This window comes from Pan paniscus, chromosome 9 (assembly GCF_029289425.2).
Source record: "Pan paniscus chromosome 9, NHGRI_mPanPan1-v2.0_pri, whole genome shotgun sequence".
NCBI classification, from domain to species: Eukaryota; Metazoa; Chordata; class Mammalia; order Primates; family Hominidae; genus Pan; species Pan paniscus.
The window spans coordinates 106610222-106631872 of record NC_073258.2 but is presented as its reverse complement, the minus strand read 5'-3'; the positions used below and the strand labels follow the sequence as shown (position 1 = coordinate 106631872).

Below are 21651 nucleotides of genomic sequence, written 5' to 3'. Positions count from 1 at the left end.
TCAACCATTGTGGAAGACAGTGGGGCAATTCCTCAAGGATCTAGAACTAGAAATACCATTTGACCCAGCCATCCCATTACTGGGTATACACCCAAAGGATTATAAATCATGCTGCTATAAAGACACATGCACACGTATGTTTATTGCAGCACTATTCACAATAGCAAAGACTTGGAACCAACCCAAATGTCCATCAATGATAGATTGGATTAAGAAAATGTGGCACATACATACCATGGAATACTATGCAGCCATAAAAAAGGATGAGTTCATGTCCTTTGTAGGGACATGGATGAAGCTGGAAACCATCATTCTCAGCAAACTATCGCAAGGACAAAAAACCAAACACTGTATGTTCTGACTCATAGGTGGTAATTGAACAATGAGAACACTTGGACACAGGAAGGGGAACATCACATACCTGGGCCTGCCGTGGGGTGGGGGAGGGGGGAGGGATAGCATTAGGAGTTATACCTAATGTAAATGACAAGTTAATGGGTGCAGCACACCAACATGGCGCATGTATACATATGTAACAAACCTGCACGTTGTGCACATGTACCCTAGAACTTAAAGTATTAAAAAAAAAAAAAGAAATGGTGCAACTAGACTAAAAATAATGATCGTCTGTTTAGAGTTCTGTAGAATAGCTTAGGAAGGATCAATTATACGCTCTCAACGATGATAATCCTTACCAAAATAACGTGTTTAAGAGAAGTGACTAATTGATTCTTGTCATTACTTTTTTTTCCCTGTGTGTGGGGTTTTGTTTGTTTTGTTTTTGTTTTTGTTTTTTAAGAAGCAGAGAGTTGTTTAGGAATATCCATGGTGCTGGTCAAATAATTAAATTCTATAATCAGGCAATCAGGCCTATGCATATTAATAAGGTGAATGCCAGGTACAAACGTTGTAATTTTTAACTGTTTTATTAACAAATTATGGCATAACCAATCTTCAAGAATGCAACTTCCAAATCCTTAGTCTTTGATGGAAGTTGGAGAAACTGAATTAGGACACTTTTCCATATTGACTTCACTTTTCAGTTCAATTTAGTTCAACAAATGCCAATGGAGTACTTCCTACCTATATGATTAAGGCTAAGAGATTTAAGGATTATAAAGATAAGTCTGTCAGTGCTGCTGTTATAAGGGTGTTTATTATCTCATAAGGGGAAGAGACACACAGAAATGACTAAAATACAGAGCAGAATAAGGGGAACGCAGTGGGTTTCAAGAAGTGATATCACTTGCTTAAGAGAACAAGGCAGACTTTTAAGAATGAATAGACACTAAATAAATATTGATTCAAGGAATGAATAAAGAAGTTAATCAGGATATAAATGTCAGAAACACTAATATATTAAGGTCAATTTGAGACTTGCAAATTAATGATAGTTTGGCCTTTAATCCACAATCAGATTTTACATTAATCCTTTATATATCAATAGTTTATAAAGTACTCAGGAGTCCTTCTATAAAAGTTGCTGTATATTATTTCTAACTATTACGACCAGGCTGTGATCATTCTATTGAACATGGTCTTCCAAACTAAAGACATGCAATGGCACACTAGAATAGAAATAACTGGTTTTTATCTTAATTTGATCTTATAAGTCAACTGGAAATTCCTCTCTCCGTTGTTTTCATGTTCCAGAGAATTCAGTGACATGGAGAAAATGGCACAACATATTCAGAGGTGTTAGGGCCATGATACTGATAACTTATTGTCATGAGGGCAGTCACTTTCACTAGTCCTCTTTTTCTATAGAAATTCCAGACTCCCAAATGTTCCCCAAATGTTGATTTTCAAAATGCTTTAAAATATTTTACTGCAGATAAAAACAAAAGCTTTAGTATCACTTCAGTTCCATCAAAAGAAAAATATAAGGCAAGGGTCTTTTGCAAACAAACAACAGACTTAAACTACAACCTTGTAAGATAACAGCAGGACTTCAGTTTCAGGGCTGTGATGTAAAATGGGGTGGGAAAAATAAAGTACTTCAGACCCCAAAAAACTAAGGCTGTTTTGTGTGAGATGAGATTTAGGAGGAGGCTAGGTAATGTAAATTCTTATCAGATATTTTAAAGGAAATGATATACCAATGCACGTACAAATTTGTGTGTAGGTCTGTGTGTGTATGTGTGTATGCAGGGGCGTGTGTGTGTGTGTGTGTGTGTGTGTGTGTGTGTGTTTATTTTCTTCTATACTTGGAGACATCAGAAATTATGGAAGTTTCTAATTAGGAAGAACTCTTTTTTGGAGGAAGGAGAGAGAAAGAAGAGTTTCCCATAAAGGGAATGGCTGCCTCTCAAAGTAGTGATCTCTCTGTCACTGGAAGTTCCTAGCAAAATCTGACTGACTTTCAGTGAAAGATGTTGGGATAAGGTGGTCCTTTGGGTGACAGAGTCCTGTAAAGCCATACAGTCTGATGTCTCTATGGTCACTCACCATAATAGACACTATCAATGTCTTGCCTCATCTGTTTCCTTGACATGTCAATGCATACTTGCTCACCTTCCAACTGCCAGCACCTGAATTTCCTTGCCTGTAGGTTTTCTGTGGTCTACAGAGCTGACATTGCCCTTGGAGAGGGAAGAGTTTAGAAGTGCCAGAGCATTAATGTCCTCCTTCCCAGCAGCCCACATACAATTACTGACAGGAGTTGGTACATAAGTACTCCAACTCCATTGCCCAACAAATGACATGATTCTTAAGTGTTTGTTCTACACTAGCCTCCTCCAGTAATTAGTTTACACTCATTCCAAATGGAATTAACCCCCTGTCACCCAGATGGCAATTTGCTTGATAAATGCATCTTTCATTGACTAAATTTCTCTACTCCCCTTCCAGCCTGTTCTTTACTTCCCAAACAAACTGTGTGCACATAAATCTTTGTTTTAAGGTCAGCCTCTGGGGGAAATCAACTATGACAGTCTCCAAGTAAACCATTGTAGTAGTAGAATTGATAATGTAAAAAAATACTTTTGTTGGCTAATGATCCCAAGCTTTTCATCTCTGTATCATACTATATTTATGTTATATTTAAATACTTACTCTCTAGGTATTATTAAAAACTCAGGTTGCATAAGATACCATACCTCTATTTGGATATCTAAACTGTTGAAAAAGGTTTACTTTCTCACATAGGCTAATAGGAATGACTCAGTGTCTTTATTTAGTAAATTATTTCTATTTCTAACAAAATTTTCACCTTCAAAATGTCTTCACTTGTGAATATCCATTCTTAGTACCGGTTTTTTATTATTTCTTTTTCTGACTTTATTCCAAATGTTAAAAAAAATGACCTTCAGTTCCATCCTTTCAGGTCACAGATTTTAGATCACTTTATATGCATCTCTCCCCAATTTTATTGATTAGCAAACTGAGTGCCCTACAAGAGATATGGTTTGGATAGGGTCCTAGAACTATAGAGTGAAAAGCAAGTGCTGAAATTCAGCTATTTGATTCCTTGTCCTGTGTTCGTTCCATGCCACCCCTTTATCCCACCATGGAACTGCCAATGGCTATTAAAAAGCACTTGTAGAGTATATCCTTCTCTCTGCCTATCATGGTGGCTCTAAAATTCTACATCTACAAGCCTTGGATAATAAGATTCTCATCATCTCAACTATGAACAATTCTTAGCACAGCTCCATTTTGATTTAATAGCATTTTAATTTAGTGATTTAAAATATTTGCCAAGAGGTGAAAATGATTGTATGGCATTTGTGATTATGAATTTGAAGCACATGTAACAGCTTGAAAGAACCGTTAGAAGCAAGCTCTTTTTAAATTAAACAGACATTTGTAAGAAACAATATAAATATAGTTCTAATAAGATGTAGAATTATTAGAAGGGGTGGAAGGGGTAATTCCTTCCTTTCATAAACAATTACATTAAATAAATATAGTCATTAAGTGATGAAGCTGGAACTCCAGCTGGGTCTTTTGACTATAGTTTCCATACTGTTTTCACTACACCCTGTTCCCTTCTTTAGACCACAGGAATTCAGACTTATTTTTGGCCAATATTAATATATCTTTCATAAGAGAAAAATGAATAAAATATATACCTGTGAGAATAACATTGTCTATCATATTAGATAATTGATGAATACCAAACCTATTTATGAGAAATCCAAGCTTTCTCATAATGAAACAAAGACACAATTCTTTCCTTACAAATAATCTCTTGTCTGAACATATTGCTGATTTGAATAACAGTATATATACAAAGTACTCCTAATTCCATTTTGTATGGGGCTAAGACAGGGACACACAGGTGGAGAATTATCAGGTAAACTTTAATGCATCCTAGTCTGGGTTTGCAGTTTCTTCATATATGCGTAATAAAGCAAATTAGCAGAAAAGCTTAAATAACTTGGATTTATTTTTGTGTAGCTTGTACTTTTTCAAATGTATATTGAAAATGACAGTTCATGTACGTATCCCAAATGTAAGGCAAATACAACTCAGTCCAATAGAATTTTATTTATGTACAACAAGCTCAAAGTAATCAGTTAAAAATGAAACTACTGGGGACCTGGGCAAGATGGCCGAATAGGAACAGCTCCGGTCTGCCACTCCCATCGAGATCAATGCAGAAGGCAGGTGTTTCTGCATTTCCAACTGAGATACCTGGCTCATCTCACTGGGACTGGTTAGACAGTGGGTGCAGCCCACGGAGGGTGAGCAGAAGCAGGGTGGGGTGTCACCTCACTTGGAAAGCACAAGAGGTCAGGGAACTCCCTCCCTTAGACAAGGGAAGCTGTAAGAGAATGTGCCATGAGGGATGGTGCATTCTGGCCCAGATACTACGCTCTTCCCACAGTCTTCACAACCTGCAGACCAGGAGATTCCCTCGGGTGTCTACACCACCAGGACTCTGGGTTTCAAGCACAAAGCTAGGCAGCCATTTGGGCAGACACTGAGCTAGTTTCAGGAGTTTTTTTTCATACCCCAGTGGCACCTGGAATGCCAGTGAGACAGAACCATTTACTCCTCTGGAAAGGGGGGCTGAAGCCAGGGAGCCAAGTTGTCTAGCTCAGTGGATCCCACCCCTACGGAGCCCAGCAAGCTAAGATCCACTGGTTTGAAATTCTCGCTGCCAGCACAGCAGTCTGAGGTCAACCTGGGACACTCCAGCTTGGTGGACGGAAGGGCCTCTGCCATTACCCACATTGTAAACAAAGTCTCCAGGAAGTTTGAACTGGGCGGAGCACACCGTAGCCCAGCAAAGCCACTGTAGCCAGACTCCCTCTCTAGATTCTTCCTCTCCATACAGGGCATCTCTGAAAGAAAGGCAGCAGTGCCAGTCATGGGCTTATAGATAAAACTCCCATCTCCCTGTGACAGAGAACCTGGGGGAAGGGGTGGCTGTGGGCACAGCTTCAGCAGAATTAAACATTCCTGCCTGCTGGCTCTGAAGAGAGCAGTGGATCTCCTAGCACAGTGCTTGAGCTCTGCTAAGGGACAGACTGCCTCCTCACGTGGGTCCCTGACCCCTGTGCCTCCTGACTGGGAGACACCTCCCAGTAGGGGCCAATAGACATCTCATACAGGAGAGCTCCAGTTGGCATCTGGCGGGTGCCCCTTTGGGGTGAAGCTTCCAGAGGAAGGAACAAGCAGCAGTCTTTGCTGTTCTGCAGCCTCCACTGGTGATACCCAGGCAAACAGGGTCTGGAGTGGACCTCCAGCCAACTGCAGCAGACCTGCAGAAAAGGGTCCTGACTGTTAGAGAAGGAAAACTAACAAACAGAAAAGAATAGCATCAATATCAACAAAAAGGACGTCCACTCAGAAACCCCATCTGAAGGTCACCAACATCAAAGTCAAAAGGTAGATAAATCCATGAAGATGAGGAAAAACCTGTGCAAAAAGGCTGAAAATTCCAAAAACCAGAACGCCTCTTCTCCTCCAAAGGATCACAAATCCTTACCAGCAAGGTAACAAAACTGGACAGAGAATGAGTTTGATGAATTGACAGAAGTAGGCTTCAGAAGGTGGGTAATAACAAACTACTGCAGGCTAAAGGAGTATGTTCTAACCCAATGCAAGGAAGCTAAGAACCTTGAAAAAAGGTTAGAGGAATTGCTAACTAGAATAACCAGTTTGGAGAAGAACATAAATGACCTGATGGAGCTGAAAAACACAGCATGAGAACTTCGTGAAGCATACACAAATATCAATAGCTGAATTGATCATGGAGAAGAAAGGATATCAGAGATTAAAGATCAATTTAATGAAATGAAGCATAAATACAAGGTTAGAGAAAAAAGAATGAAAACTAACGGCAAAGCGTCCAAGAAATATGGGACTATGTGAAAAGACCAAACCTACATTTGATTGGTGTACCTGAAAGTGACGAGGAGAAAGGAACCAAGTTGGAAAACACTCTTCAGGATATTATCCAGGAGAACTACCTCAACCTAGCAAGATAGGCCAATATTCAAATTCAGGAAATAGAGAGAACACTACAAAGATACTCCTTGAGAAGAGCAACCCCAAGACACGTAATTGTCAGATTCACCAAGGTTGAAATGAAGGAAAAAATGTTAAGGGCAGCCAGAGAGAAAGGTTGAGTTACCCACAAAAGGAAGCCTATCAGACTAACAGTGGATTTCTCTGCAGAAACCCTACAAGCCAGAAGAGAGTGGGGGTCAATATTCAACATTCTTAAAGGGTAGATTTTTTGACCCAGAATTTCATATCCAGCCAAACTAAGCTTCATAAGCGAAGGAGAAATAAAATCCTTTACAGACAAGCAAATGCTGAGATTTTGTCACCACCAGGCCTGCCTTACAAGAGCTGCTGAAGCACTAAATATGGAAAGGAAAAACTGGTACCAGCCACTGCAAAAAACATACTCAATTGTGAAGACCATTGACACTATGAAGAAACTGCTTTAACTAACGGGCAAAATAACCAGCTAGCATCATAATGATGGATCAAATTCACATGTAACAATATTAACCTTAAATGTAAACGGGCTAAATGCCCCAATTAAAAGACACAGACTGGCAAATTGGATAAAGGGTCAAGACCCATCGGTGTGCTGTATTCAGGGACCCATCTCATGTGCAAAGACACATATAAGCTCAAAATAAAGAGATGGAGGAAGATTTATCAAGCAAATGGAAAGCAAAAAAAAGCAGGGGTTGCAATCCTAGTCTCTGATAAAACAGGCTTTAAATCAACAAAGATCAAAAAAGACAAAGAAGGGCATCACATAATGGTAAAGAGATCGATGCAACAAGAAGAGCTAATGATCCTAAATATATATGCACCCAATACAGGAGCACCCAGATTCATAAAGCAAGTTCTTAGAGACCTACAAAGAAACTTCGACTCCCACACAATAATAGTGGGAAAATTTAACACCCCACTGTTAATATTAGACAGATCAAAGAGACAGATAATTAACAAGGATATTCAGGACTTGAACTCAGCTCTGGATCAAGTGGACCTAATAGACATCTACAGAACTCTCCACCCCAAATCAACAGAATATGCATTCTTCTCAGCAACACCTCACACTTATTCTAAAACTGACCACATAATTGCAAGTAAAGTACTCCCTAGCAAATGCAAAAGAACAAAAATCATAACAAACAGTCTCTCAGACCACAGTGAACTCAAGCTAGAACTCAGGATTAAGAAACTCACTAAAAACCCCACAACTACATGGAAACTGAACAACCTGCTCCTGAATGACTACTGGGTAAATAACAAAATTAAGGCAGAAATAAATAAGTTATTTGAAACCAGTGAGAACAAAGACACAATGTACTAGAATGTCTGAGACACAGGTAAAGCAGTGTTTAGATAGAAATTTGTAGCACTAAATGCCCACAGGAGAAAGCCATAAAGATCTAAAATCAACACCCTAACATCACAAGTAAAAGAACTAGAGAAGCAAGAGCAAACAAATTCAAAAGCTAGCAGAAGACAAGAAATAACTAAGATCAGAGCAGAACTGAAGGAGACAGAGACACAAAAAACCATTCAAAAAATTAATGAATCCAGGAGCTAGTTTTTTAAAAGATTAACAAAATAGATAGACCACTAGCCAGACTAATAAAGAAGAAAAGAGAGAAGAATCAAATAGACACGGTAAAAAATAATAAAGAGGATATCACCACTAATTCCACAGAAATACAAACTACCATCAGAGAATACTATAAACACCTCTATGCAAATAAACTAGAACATCTAGAAGAAATGGATAAATTCCTGGACACATACACCCTCCCAAGACTAAACCAGGAAGAAGTAGAATCCTTGAATCGACCAATAACAAGTTCTGAAATTGAGGCAGTAATTAATAGCCTACCAACCAAAAAAGCCCAGCACCAGACAGATTCACAGCCAAATTCTACCAAAGGCACAAACAGGAGTTGGTACCATTCCTTCTGAAACAATTCCAAACAATAGAAAAAGAAGGACTCCTCCCTAACTCATTTTATGAGGCCAGCATCATCCTGTTACCAAAACCTGGCAGAGACACAACAAAAAAAGAAAATTTCAGGCCAATATCCCTGATGAACACCAATGCGAAAATCCTCAATAAAATACTGGCAATCCGAATCCAGCAGCACATTAAAAAGCTTATCTACCATGATCAAGTCGCCTTCATCCCTGGGATGTGAGGCTGGTTCAACATATGCAAATCAATAAACATAATCCATCACATAAACAGAACCAGTAACAAAAACCACATGATTATCTCAATAGATGCAGAAAAGCCCTTCAATAAAATTCAACACCGCTTCATGCTAAAAACTCTAAATAAACTAGGTATTGATGGAACGTATCTCAAAATAATAAGAGCTATTCATGACAAACCCACAGCCGATATCATACTGAATGGGCAAAAACTGGAAGCATTCCCTTTGAAAACTGGCAAAACACAAGGATGCCCTCTCTCACCACTCCTATTCAACACATTATTGGAAGTTCTGGCCAGGGTAATCAGGCAAGAAAAAGAGATGAAGTGTATTCAGATAGGAATAGAGGAAGTTAAATTGTCTCTATTTGCAGATGACATGATTGTATATTTAGAAAACCCCATCTTCTCAGCCCAAAATCTCCTTAAGCTGTTAAGCAACTTCAGCAAAGTCTCAGGATACAAAATCAAGTGCAAAAATCACAAGCATTTCTTTACACCAATAACAGACAAACAGCCAAATCAATAGTGAACGCCCATTCACAATTGCTACAAAGAGAATAAAATGCCTAGGAATCCAACTTGCAAGGGATATGAAGGACCTCTTCAAGGAGAACTACAAACCACTGCTCGAGGAAATAAGAGAGGACACAAACAAATGGAAAAACATCCCATGCTTATGGATAGGAAGAATCAATATCATGAAAATGGCCATACTGCCCAATGTAATTTATAGATTCAATGCTATCTCCATCAAGCTACCACTGACTTTCTTCACAGGGTTAGAAAAAACTACTTTAAATTTCATATGGAACCGAAAAAAGAGGCTGTATAGCCAAGACAATCCTAAGCAAATAGAACAAAGTCAGAGGCATCACACTACCTGACTTAAAACTATACTACAAAGCTACAGTAAACAAAACAGCATGGTACTGGTACCTAAACAGATATATAGACCAATGGAACAGAACAGAGGCCTCAGAAATAACACCATACATCTACAACCATCTGATCTTTGACAAACCTTACAAAAACAAGCAATGGGGAAAGGATCTCCTATTCCATAAATGGTGCTGGGAAAACTGGCTAGCCATATGCAGAAAACTGAAACTGGACCCCTTTCGTACACCTTATACAAAAATTAACTCAAGATGGATTAAAGACTTAAACATAAGACCTAAAACTATGAAAACCCTAGAAGAAAACCTAGGCAATACCATTCAGGACATAGGCATGGGCAAAGACTTCATGACTAAAACACCAAAAGCAATGGCAACAAAAGCCAAAACTGACAAATGGGATCTAATTAAACTAAAAAGCTTCTGCACAGCAAAAGAAACTATCATCAGAGTGAACAGGCAACCTACAGAATGGGAGAAAATTTTTGCAATCTATCCATCTGACAAAGGGCTAATATCCAGAATCTACAAGGAACTTAAACAAATTTACAAGAAACAAACAACCCCATCAAAAAGTGGGCAAAGTATATGAACAGACACTTCTCAAAAGAAGACATTTTTGTGGCCAAGAAACATGAAAAAAAGCTCCTGATCACTGGTCATTAGAGAAATGCAAATCAAAACCACAATGAGATACCATCTCATGTCAGTTAGAATGGCGATCATTAAAAAGTCAAACAACAGATGCTGGCGAGGATGTGGAGAAATGGAAACACTTTTACACTGTTGGAGGGAGTGTAAATTAGTTCAACCATTGTGGAAGACAGTGTGGCCATTCCTCAAGGATCTAGAACCAGAAATACCATTTGACCCAGCAATCCCATTACTGGGTATATATACCCAAAGGATTATAAATCATTCTACTATAAAGACACATGCACACGTATGTTTATTGCAGCACTATTCACAATAGAAAAGACTTGGAACCAACACAAATGCCCATCAATGATAGACTGGATTAAGGAAATGTGGCACAAATACACCATGGAATATTATGCAGCCATAAAAGGATGAGTTCATGTCCTTTGCAGGAATATGGATGAAGCTGGAAACCATCATTCTCAGCAAACTAACACAGGAACAGAAAACCAAACACTGCATGTTCTCCCTCATAAGTGAGAGTTGAACAATGAGAATATAGGGACACAGGGAGGGGAACATCACACACCGGGGCCTGTCAGGGGGTGGGGGGCTAGTGGAGGAATAGCATTGGAAGAAATACCTAATGTAGATGACAGGTTGATGGGTGCAGCAAACCACCATGGCACATGTATACCTATGTAATAAACCTGCACATTCTGCACATGTATCCCAGAACTTAAAAAAATAAAAAAAGATACACCATGTTCAGTCTAAGATATTCCTGTGAAAAAATTCTCAGTAAATTAAAAAATAAAAATTTACAGTTCATTTATATACAAAAAATTAAACTATTCACAGTATAGTTCAATGGTATTTACATTTTATGGTATACTTTTTGAACATGATAATTCCAAAAGTAGTAGTATATACAGTTAATTTTGTTTAACCAGAAAGTCAAATATCTAATTTCTTGAGATGTCTATAATTGGACATATCATCAATGAGTAGATACCTATTCTTGAATTATAAAGAAAACTTGATGGGGCTGGTGGTGATGGGAATAAAAGTTATCTTCAAATATCACATACTGTTATGAATGTTTCAAAGGGATATATCATTAGGGAGGAATACTTGCTGAATTTTAACGTCAAATATGTTGAAGATGAAATTGTTCAACTGTGGAATTCATAAGCACCTGGTGAAGATTTTGTTCACAGGATGGATGAACTTCTAAGAACCAGTCAACCTGAGAGTCTATGATTCTGTGATTCTCCAGTGTAGAGGACTGTGTGAGCCATTGGCTCTGGGAGGCTTCTGTTAATATGTGATGTTCTCATCCTAGCCCCTTGCTGTTATATATCTTTTCTTTATTATATTTGAGATAATATCATCTGAATGTCCTTTATTCTTTCATTTTTCTTAAATCAAGTTTTCTTTTATTTTCTTGGATGAATACAAGGCAAATAAATTATAAAGAAGTGGCTTCAAAGTGTTTTACAGCCAATTTTACAAAGAACACTAGGTTAAATAAGGTTTAAGAGGTTTCTTTGCCATAGGAATTTTTAGAGACTTCAATATGCTAATGTACAGTGAAGTCTCAATAGCTAGGGTATGCAGTTCTGTAGAGCAGTTTTAAAAGGTTGTTTAAGGACATTCTTCCTAGAGCATTATCTTTCACTCACCTCCTTCCTTAACTTTCACATACATTTCTGACTTTATGTTGCTTTAGCATCATTTTCTTATTTCCCTTCAGTGTTGATAATCTATACCCACAAAAATGACTCAATTAGACTATAAAATATGTTCAGTTCATAATTTTGGAAGTAATCTTCAATATTAAATAACTTCAGCTAATACCATTTTTGGTCAGGGTTTTACATTTGCATGTTTTAAATTATATTTAACATATGAAATTGTGATTAATTCTGAAAGTCATATGACTTCAGAGTCATTCTCTTTGCTTTTATTTCAGCAGATTTTTTTTTTCACATTTGAGTTTATTTGGGGTTTGTTATGCTATACTTCAAATATGTAATAGACAACCAGCTTCCTCTGAAGTGGATTCATAAAGACACAGATGTAAGTAGATACCCTGTCTTTATAAATCAGTTACACCCATTTACATTTGTTAAAATGATTACTTCCCATATTATTAAAATAAATATTATTATAAATATTATTTTAAAAATCCCAAAGGTCTAACTATAGAAATAAAAGGCAAAAAAAAAAATACCTCTCCCTAATAAACTAGATTGACCTATTTGCTGTGGGTATGTAATTTTTGCATAGCAAGCTCAGTTTATTTTGCCTATATTTGTCCACAGGCCAGTCAAAACTTAAAGGCTATTATTCATATTGACTAGCAATACTATTAAAATTGCCAAAACAAATTTATTTTTCTAAAAACCCTACTTGGATTAGTTACACTTCTTAAAATCTTAACAAAAATGGTGTTTGGCAAATTAGACATTTAATAAACAAATTGAATACATTAATAATTTCTCATTATCACTATATGGCATTATATATTTGTTTCTTTATTGTGTGGCTTCCCCACTAAAATATAAACTGCAATGTGCAGGGGTTTTCCTAAGCCGAGGATATGCCTCGCCTGACCTATAACAGGCACTCAATAAATATTTAAGTAGATGTCAAACAAATTAAGTTATACACTGGTATAAATGTGACTATAAAAAATATAGTCTACAGATGAAGTATCATTGTTTATTTGCTACACTCCTTAGTCACCAGGTACACTGCTCAGTCACTTGGCTTTCTACCTTCTTTCTGGTTCATTCTCTATGTTGTCATCGGAATTATGGCTCTAAAACACGACGTCAATCATGTTTAAAAACATCCGATGACATCTATGATGCAATGATGAATTTAAAACTTCCTAGTAAAGCCTATGAGGCCACTCATAATCTGCCTTTAATTTGCCTTGGCAATCTCATACCCTCTGTGGTTAGGCTCCATCCACATTCACTTCTTTCCCAGGACACGAAGCTCTCTCCTATTACCCTGTTCTCACACATGCCATCTTCCTTGAATGCTCTTTCCCAGCGTCTCTGCCTGGGGAATTCAAACTCCCCTTTCAATAATTTGCTTCTGTCTTTTTTTTTTTTTTGCACCTTTCCACATTGTGCTGCATTATTTGATTGTGTTCTTCTGTTTTTCTTTGCATTCAGAGTTCCTTCACAGCATCGACTAAAATTGATGTAACTTATATGCAGTGCTTGGAAATTAGTAGGTACTGGATAAATGTGTGTTAAATAAATGACCAAATGGATAAGTGTTGTGGTACAGGTATAAGAAAGGAAAATAATAGAATGTGGTGGGCAGAGACAAGAAAATTTGTTTCTCTTGTGTTACTGCACAATATTTATATAATTATATTATGAACACAAAATTAATTATAAAATTAGAATAATTTCTAAAAGAATTAGAATAAATTATAAAAACAGAATATATATTAAATATAGAATATATATATTTCATCACACACGCACACTATATATATAATCCCCAGCATGAGTTCTGTGGTTTTAAAAAGAAAACTTTAAGTCAAATACGGAAGCAAATTATGTCTAGACTTTGGATGAATAATAGAACTCTTTGGTATATATGGCCCTGGGAAAAAACTTTAAAAAATGGAAAATAAATTTCTTATATCCAATCTTAAACCATCTTTCATTTTTATCTTTACCAGTGGTTATGTGAACCTTATCATTATTATTTTGGTAAAAATTACACTACTTTATTTCCTTCTAATCTTAAACTTGTCACAAGTTGTATATGAGATTGGAGAAAATCTGTATCAGCAGGGAACTAGTGTCCAATTAGGTGGCTAATCTTGAGGGAAGGTTTAGAAATGAATTTGTTCCATTACTTTTCTGACTGAATCAAAGTGGATAAAACAATGTAGCACTTCATTTGCTGGCAGAGAGCACACTTTATTACTGAACTGTTTAATATAGATACTGTATAATTTATAAAAATGTAGTTATGTTTATGATGTTTACAAGACTCAGAAAAGGGTCCTCAAAGGTACTGTTGAATGTTTTGCTGCCTTTTTGTTAATCTCACTGCCTTTTAAACATTTTAAACATTTGAGGAGTAGATGCAAAATTCTACTGAAATAATTATGATGTTATCCTCTCTTTTCTACCTAATGAGGAATATAACTTACCTCTCCCTAAACCACAGTAGATACTTGTATTCAGCTGCTTTTGATTTAAGGCTAGAAAAACTACTTCATTTTATACCTCTAAAATTATCAAGCAGATTTTCCTTTATCTTTGTAAAAGAAGCTGAAGTTTTGGATGTTTCTGTCAAAAACAATACTAGAAATTGTTTCAGTAAGTGTTCTTGCAGCATCAACTAAAACATATTTAGTTGAACCTAACCTAATCATAGAATTCATGATTCTTCCCAGACAAAAGCACTTGCATTCTGACAATCATATTTTTCTTCTTCCTTGAAAAAACTTATATCCTTTGGCTCCTTCACTTTGCCTTTTATTTTATCCTATTTTTTACTTTATAAGAAAATGAGGTATGGCTGCAACCATGGTAACAGTTGCTAGGAGACAATTAGACACCCCTTTCTAACCCCCACCAATTCCATTTGCACTAGTCCAGCAGATCTGTAAAGGTGTTTCTGTTTTCCATGAAAACAACAAACCTAGTGCATCATAATGGGACTTGCACATTCGAATCAGTTCTGCTAAATAGTAATATTAAAGAAGTAAAATTCACCTTCTTAGCAAAACCTCACATCTTTCGAGTTTCTTCTTACTTTGTTGTAGATCCTGATTGAGCAAAGCTCAATATGCAAAAGGAGCTTTATAATGAAGCAAAGCAGCAAGCTCTGCCAGTACTGCAGTGCGGGAAATTGCTGATATGACTTCTTTGCTGTAGTAATTTCTGTGAGTGCCTGATTTGTTCCTGTTGCATCTCGCCCATTGTTACTTTAATATATGGAAATAAAACTCTTGCTTTTTTCAGCCTGTACAACAAACTCTGGGACATGTAGGTGTCCCATAATCCTGGACAGGTGAAATTCTGGACAAGAAAGCCTCCCAGGTAATTGAAGACTTCCCTTAAACACGTACAAAATGTGTCTCCTGCCTGTGTCTTCAAGTGAGGCTCATTTAGACTTCCAATTTATTCAACAATTGTTGTTTGAACCCCTATCATCACTAGGGGATGTATTGGTAACAATAAACATAGACTCTGCCCTGATGGAGATAAGATTTCAATAGGAAAGATAGACAACTAAACTGGTGTAATGCAAGGAATCTACATTTCTGCTACCTCCAATCTTTACAGCTTCAACTTTGTCTACTGCTCCGTTTCAGCTTCTACTTTTGCTTCAAACCAATCTTGATTACCTTTTGAGCATTTTCAGATCTCGTTTCCTTTACAGTTCGTTCTGTCTTGGAATACCCTTACCCCTTTTCTCTGGCTGGGAAGATCCAGTGCATTTTCAGTTTAAATGCTTCTTTTCTCTGTGAAACATTTGGGACTGCCTTGATTATACTTAGTTACCCCATCTTCTGGATTCTTCATACATTTTTGTAATATCTCTGTTTCTGAAGCCATCAAATTGTTTTGTAATTATTTATGCATGTTTCTGAGTTCCCAGCTTGAGTGTAAATGTTGTGTAAGGACCATGAGTTGCTCACCTTTGTACAGCACGCATTGCAGTGCCTGGAACAATGTCTGGCATGCAGATGTTGAATGAATGTATGAGGTGTCAAGTGCAGAGCTGTCCCACCTACAGTTGTTGGCTCATTCCTACTGTCAGAGTGTATGCCACTGAATCCTATATAGATGATTCAAATAATCAAAGCTGTTATCTCCAATTATGAGATCTCTCCTGTAATGACTCCTCCTCCTTATAACTATAGCTATCTTTCCTCTTCTTATTGTGCTTCTTTTTGTTTCTTCTGTCTCTTCTGTTTTTGAGGGTTTTGTTTTGTTTTGCTTTTTGGCTTTGGTACAAAAAATTGACCTCATGGCCATTAGCCAGTAACAAAAATGTTCCTTTCCTTTTAGGTATTGACTCAACCAGTTATGGGATACAGAGGCAGGCTGTTTAAGCCTTCAGCTCCTTTTAATGCTTTATTCAATATAGAGACTTTTTGGGAGTCCGGGGGAACTGACAGAGTTCTAGATTTGTACGATACCTGATGTTTGAGAGTTGTGAAAATTTGTAAATGCAAACTCTAGATAAATAGGCTTTTACTAAGTATTGCCATGCATTTGACCATTTGCCAAAAATTCTGAGTCCTAACATCTCACTTAGATGGTACTAGACATGGTAGGCAGCCTTGGGTTTAGAATAAGTTAACTGGGATCATGTCCACATTTCATCTCTTATGTGCAAATGGCCTCATTTAGGTTTGAGAATTTTTCCTCTCTTTCTCATTGATCTTGCCCTGAGGTAGGATTATTGGCTTCTTTTGGTCACAGTAAGCCTCTGAGAGGTCAGCCGTGGCTTTTAGGCTTTTTTGATGGATTTGCAAACAGTGTGGGAAGGTCACTGGTTTTGTCAGTAATCCGAGATTCACATTGTGTCTGATGGGACACTAAATTCCCTTTCATATAATGAAAGTGGCAATACTGCTGAAAGGGGTTCCAATTAAATCTGGGGTACATGATAAAGAAGCAGTTTAAGATACCTGTGAGTCAACTGTAGAGACATTTTTCTCCATTCTTTTGTTAAATATCTACTTCATACTCTAAGGTCAGTCCTTACTATCTTTTCCTGATAAATACTTGGTTAGATTCCTTAAATACATCCATGATGTGTACTAGGATCAATATTGTTGTAGTTTTCTATCAAATGTCTTTGATATCTCATCTATTTAATAATAACTGGCATCCATAGCAAAACCCCCAAGGCAGTGTAAGATCCTTTATCACTTTCTACATAATGTATTTCTAAAAGAAATCATATATTTTAATAGGATTTTAGGAAATACTTTTGGTTTAAACCTTAGTTAACCAGACAGGAGTTACTAACCATAGCAGAAAATGTATCAGTTTTGCTTAGCACTGTATCTTCAGCAGAGCATAGTACCTGACTATATATATATATATATACACACACACACACATATGCGTATATATGTATGTATGTATGTATATATATATGTATACACATATATGCATATATATGTATGTGTATTATATATGTATACACACACTGCATATGCAGTGTCACACACACACACACAAACACACACACACAACACAGTGGGGACTTAACAAATGTTTGTAGAATGAATAAATATCCAGAAAGGGTCACCGGACTGAAGTTTTACTATTAATACACGCTTCTTTTCAAGGTATATCCCATGCATACAATTATACATTGCTTTAGGATCAAACAAATCATCAAAAAGACTTCACTGCAAACAGCATTATTGACTTTTAGAGACAGCAAGGATTTTCAAGATCATCTCAGCTCAACTGTCCTTAAGTGAGAACGAGAAGAATCATAGGTGGTTAGTGATTCCATTTACGTTTTAAAAATAAACAACTAAAGATTTCTTATCCATCTCTCAGAGAATGAAAACACTCATTTTTATTTTGTTGGAACCATCATAATTTGGGAGATACAATGTAACTGACCAAAGAAAGAGGTAGATGAGTGCAGACCATCCAACTACCCATTGTGATAATTCTGTTCCAGAGGATCAGAGTTGGGAGTTCATGGGAATAGGGTTTCACTAACAGGAACACACAAATCTAGCTGCTGGACCCTTGGGTTTTTATCACAGTGGAGTAAAATGTGTGAGCAACCACTAGCCTTAAGTGCCATTTTGCTCAATTACTTTGGCTACCAGAAAAAGAGTTAAGATAAGATTTGTTGTTGCTTTTTTGCTACTAGGTTACACATGTGAACCAAAGTCTGACACTTCAATGTTCAATTGATAACGTTATTAGGTAGAATCCATAGGGACTCTTTGCAAGTAATAGAGTTCAGAATTTAAAATTAATAGATACATGTAAAAATCATAAATAAAAGACTCCCACTATAAATCTCTTATTTTGATATTAAACGGTTCTTTTGATTCCAGCTACATGAAGCTATTGCAAGCTGTTCTACAAAATAATTGATATTTTTGTTATAGGAAGAAAATTAGGTGAAAGGAATAAAGCTAGGGTCCACAATAATATTTATAATATCTTTCAAACTCATAGCAATTTAAGTAAAAATATTCTATAAAAAATTCATCACAAATTCAGCAAACACTTAAAAATACTTCTCGTTTTAGATTTCTTTTCAAGGCTTGTTTCTGCAAATGAGTGGACCAAATTGCTCATTGGATTTAGAGAGCCAAAATTCCAATTTGTTTGATTGGAGTTGATATGAACAAAATAAATCTAACTTTGTGGTTTCAATATGTTTCTACTCTCTTAAATGACTCAGTGGGTGATATTTACATACATTCTTCCATTTTTTTCTTATGGTGTGCGTTAAACCATATTTTCAAATATTTGATCTTAAACTCATATTTTGAAATGCTTGAATGAGTATATGTCTAGCTACTATATTAAATAGCAATACATTTATAAGAACTAATTAGTTCATGTCATAAAATAATTTGGAAAACATGTATAGAAGATGAAATGCTTCTATAACCACAGTTTTCCATTAACATATTTTGAGAGAATATTGTCTGAACTATTTCTATTATGTTTTTGCAAATTGATACAAATTAAGATGTCAATGAAGTAATTATTGATGGCATGCTACCATAATATTAAATGTGCCCATCCTTCTAGAAATTTTTTTTTTTTGAGATGGAGTTTCACTGTTGTTGCCCAGGCTGGAGTGTAATGGCACGATCTCGGCTCACCACAACCTCCACCTCCTGGGTTTAAGTGATTCTCCTGCCTCAGCCTCCCGAGTAGCTGGGATTATAGGCATGTGCCACCACACCCGGCTAATTTTTTATTTTTAGTAGAGACAGGGATTCTTCATGTTTGTCAGGCTGGTCTCGAACTCCCGACCTCAGGTGATCCACCCGCCTCGGCCTCCCAAAGTGCTGGGATTACAGGCGTGAGCCACCATGCCCGGCCATAGAAATTTACTAATATGAAGTGTGTCCATCCTTCTAGAACTTTATCATCATTGTATTAATTTCACCATCTTCTGAGAAAAGTCCACCTTTTCAAAGGCATTTTTCTAATCAAGATTATTTAGCATTTAACTTTTTACCTTTTAAAAATGCTTTGGTTGGTTTTTTGAAATTGTTTTCTTTTGCTATCTTAATTTATGAAAAAGGATGTTGAAACACAGGGGTCTTAAGATACACGTACAAACCCCTGACAAAGTATGGATTAGCTCTTGTGGAAGAGCCAAGAGTAAAACCAAGAAAACATTGAAAGTTGTTTCATTTAGAGCTACAAGGAATTAAAATACAGATAGTAAACAACAACAACAGCATGTTCAGAATAAAAACACAGCTTTTCTTGGAGGAAAATTTTATAGGACAATTAAGAGTACTTTATTTTCTCACAATGCAGTAGACTTTATTGCAATTTATGAGATTTATACCTGAGAGGCATTTTAAATGGACAAAGTTCTCTTACTATTATTATTGTTATTACCATGCAACCATGATAGAAAAGAAACCTTTTAGAATTTGGCAAGAAGAATAGAAAAGGTAGACACTCAAGTTTTCTAATTTCTTTAATATGACAAAAAATATATAAGATGTCCAGTTCCTTTAGCAAGAGCTCATTTACGGCTTATTCAGAGTTTATCCAAAGCACCCAGGTGTGCCGATTTTCTTCTTAGAAACCAGCTAAGCCTCTGAAATGGGTCAGTGTGCTTTAGGCACTCAATTGCCTCCTCCAGACTTGGTCTTTTAAGCACAGGTGCTAAGTGGAGGGTCTTTCTGAGCCTTACTCACCCTCTGACAGGAACTTGGCAATCCAGGCAGTTCTTAGAATTGGCTGCTCTGTGGGATTCATCGTGAGTTATTTACAAAGCTTCAGTTGTTCAGGTCAAACAACTCAAACTCTCAATACAGGGGCGGGAGTGGGAGGGAGGGAAATGGGAGTCGGAGGTAAAGTGGCTGTATTGCTTAAGAAAGAAGAAAGATTTTTCTTGGATTCTGTAACTAACCATTTAAAAATTTCATATACATTGAATAGCTACAACTTCAATAATTTTTTGGACTCTCTTAGGAATAAGCCCGAGTAATGTATAGGCTTTTAATTAATATTTCCCAAAATAACATATATATTTCTTCAGTATATATATATATATATATATATATATATATATATATATATATATATAGCTTTTTCTTCTACAAAGGGATGACAGGAAGTAAATACTCTGTTATTTCCTCTTATGGTCTGGCTTCTTTAGACTTTGGCAATACAACATTTTTGTTTGTTTGTTTTCTTTTACTTTTCACTTTTACAAATGCTAATATAGTTGAGGAAGGAAACTGAAGACATCTAGTCCCTTGCCTGCAAATAGTAAAGCTGAATCCCTGAAATATATTTTGGTTTTCATTCTTACAATTGAATACTAAAGTTATTCCTATAAATAAACCTCCAAATTGGCAAGTTTACTAATGGAAATCAAGTCATATTATTATGCAGTTAAGCTATATGTAACAAACTAACCAACAAAAAATTATATTACCCATGTCTGGCTGAACTAACGTATTGTAGATAATATGAGCAAGCATTTCTAAAACCACTAGATGGCATTCACTCACTGCAATTTTGGCCAAAGAGCCTTTAAAGCTTTATCATGATCTGCAGGGGTAGGGAAAGGCAGATGTTATCCATTATTTGATGATATTTTCCTATCATTTAATACAACGGCAAAGCTCAGTTTAATCTTTTCCTGGCTGCTTCAAATCAAATCAACAAATATTTATTGAAACATTTATTCAAGGACTTTTCCATTTTGAGGAGAGTTGAAAACCATCTCCACTGGGGTAGTAATGTATTGACTTATAATACCTAGCAGAAAACATGCTATATACAGTATTCCACTAAATTATATACAGTATTCCACTGACTTTACTTTTATTTTATTGCTTTAGTAATTTATGTTGCTGTTTGTCATGTAGCACTTCTCTAAAGTAAGTGTGCCTCTAAAAATGGTGCACTCACAAATTTAGAATTTTTGTACTATTTTTAGATGGGATTAATCTTCAACATTAATATTTTCGAAAACTGGAGGCCAAGAGCTCTTCAAGATTCACACAGAGTCTTTCACTCATTCAAGTCTTAAGAATATGTGAGAAATAGCTTTCTAAATACATTGAGACTTAAGAACCAAAAAGGTCCTTGGTGATAAAAGATTGTGATTTGGTCCTGAAGATAGTCATGGAATGAAAACTCTCAAACCTCACACTCCAAATTAAAAGCTGGGAGAAGATGTTGATGGGGACAAGTCAAT

At 36.4% G+C, this 21651-nt stretch overlaps 1 protein-coding gene across 11 annotated transcripts in view; it reads right to left on the bottom strand.

Annotated features, from left to right (window-relative positions):
• Positions 1-21651, bottom strand: part of GRIA4 (glutamate ionotropic receptor AMPA type subunit 4) — a 375233-nt gene that overhangs the window by 98515 nt on the left and 255067 nt on the right. The window lies entirely within an intron of this gene.